Raw genomic sequence first — 2647 nt, forward strand, 5'->3', positions numbered from 1 at the left:
TAGAGAGGGACTGCACACAGCTCGCGGTAAATAGACAGGAACTGCACACAGCTCACTGTAAATAGACAGGAACTGCACACAGCTCGCTGTAAATAGAGAGGGACTGCACACAGCTCGCTGTAAATAGACAGGAACTGCACACAGCTCGCTGTAAATAGAGAGGGACTGCACACAGCTCGCTGTAAATCGAGAGGGACTGCACACAGCTCGCTGTAAATAGAACATAGAACATAGAACATAGAAGAATACAGCGCAGTACAGGCCCTTTGGCCCTCGATGTTGCGCCGATCCAAGCCCACCTGACCTATACTAACCCACTATCCTCCATATACCTATCCAATGCCCGCTTAAATGCCCATAAAGAGGGAGAGTCCACCACTGCTACTGGCAGGGCATTCCATGAACGTACGACTCGCTGAGTGAAGAACCTACCCCTAAATTCAGTCCTATATCTACCCCCCTTAATTTAAAGCTATAAACTGTAAGGAAGCTGCACGTGTTTTCTGATATTTCTCACATTGACATAATTTGACAAGCTATTACAGTTCACTCTTATAACCCTTGTGAATATACTCTTCTGAAACCGAACTGCACACAGCTCACTGTAAATAGACAGGAACTACACATAGCTCGCTGTAAATAGACAGGAACTACACATAGCTCGCTGTAAATAGACAGGAACTACACACAGCTCGCTGTAAATTGACAGGAACTGTACACAGCTCGCTGTAAATAGACAGAAACTGCACACAGCTCCCTGTAAGTAGACAAGAACTACACACAGCTCGCTGTAAGTAGACAAGATCTACACACAGCTCGCTGTAAATAGACAGAAACTGCACACAGCTCGCTGTAAATAGACAGAAACTGCACACAGATCGCTGTGAATAGACAGGAACTACACACAGCTCACTGTAAATAGACAGGAACTGCACACAGCTCGCTGTAAATAGACAGAAAATGCACACACCTCGCTGTAAATAGACAGAAACTGCACACAGCTCGCTATAAATAGACAGAAACTACACACAGATCGCTATGAATAGACAGGAACTACACACTGCTCGCTGTAAATAGACAGGAACTCCACACAGCTCGCTGTAAATAGACAGGGACTCCACACAGCTCGCTGTAAATAGACACGATCTGCACTCAGCTCGCTGTAAATAGACAGGAACTGTACACAGCTCGCTGTAAATAGACAGGAACTGCACACAGCTCGCTGTAAATAGACAGGAACTACACACAGCTCACTGTAAATAGACAGGAACTACACACAGCTGGCTGTAAATTGACAGGAACTGCACACAGCTCGCTGTAAATAGACAGGAACTACACATAGCTCGCTGTAAATAGACAGGAACTACACAAGCTCGCTGTGAATAGACAGAAACTGCACACAGCTCGTTGTAAATAGACAGAAACGACACACAGATCGCTGTGAATAGACAGGAACTACACACTGCTCACTGTAAATAGACAGGAACTACACACTGCTCACTGTAAATAGACAGGAACTGCATACAGCTCGCAGTAAATAGACAGGAATTTCACACAGTTCACTGTAAATAGACAGGAACTACACACAGCTCGCTGTAAATAGAGAGGAACTACACACAGTTCGCTGTAAATAGACACGAACTTCACGCCGCTCACTGTTAATAGGTCTACCTCTGCTGAAGTCTTGATCAAACTCTGACTCTATCCGTCATGTGTTCTCTCCCATCATCTCTATTTGAGGTGATTCACGCCAGCCCCGAAATTAAACTACCTGCCGAACATGACTCCCTCAATCTATCCGCCTTCAAACTGTTTCCCCTAACTTAAGATGCTCCTTAAACCTCTCCTTTTACCCCATCATGACTTCAGATATTCCGAATGCAGTAAGCCACATTCAAGCATAAGGTAGGCGTACTGATGGAGCAAATCGAGGTCACGAGGACTTTAAAGTAGTTAGAGGGGGAGTGGGCTCAGCAGAGGTTATTTATGTTTCCAGAACATGTAATCGGACAGAGAATATGGAAATGGTCAGGAATCTAACTTCAGTCACAGCCAATAAGGGAACAACTCTGAAAGGAGGGCAGGATTAGAGTGGTGCTGAAAAAGCACTGCAGGTCAGACAGCATCTGAGGAGCAGGAAAATCGATGTTTCGGGTGAAAGCCCTTCATCGGGGCAGTCAACACATGACTGGGATGTTGTAAATAAACACACAATTTGTGAAACAAGATAAAGGAGCTTGTAGTGGATTGAAATTGGCAGCCACAATATTGTAAATATCAAAGAGATGAGGTTGCAAAGGGATCAGTGCTGGAAACTAAATATCAAAAGGATACACATCCTATCGACAAGCAGATGGGCAGGAAGGGTGGGATTCCCTTGTCAGTAAGAAATAAAGTTAAAGCTAAAGTTAGTGGGCGGCACGGTGGTTAGCACTGCTGCCTCACAGCGCCAGAGACCAGTGTTCAATTCCTGCCTCGGGCGACTGACTGTGTGGAGTTTGCACATTCTCCCCGTATCTGCGTGGGTTTCCTCTGGGTGCTCTGGTTTCCTCCCACAGTCCAAAGATGTGCAGGTCAGGTGAATTGGCCATGCTAAATTGCCCGTAGTGTTAGGTAAGGGGTAAATGTAGAGGTATGGTGGGTTGCC

This window comes from Chiloscyllium plagiosum, chromosome 38 (genome assembly GCF_004010195.1).
Source record: "Chiloscyllium plagiosum isolate BGI_BamShark_2017 chromosome 38, ASM401019v2, whole genome shotgun sequence".
NCBI classification, from domain to species: Eukaryota; Metazoa; Chordata; class Chondrichthyes; order Orectolobiformes; family Hemiscylliidae; genus Chiloscyllium; species Chiloscyllium plagiosum.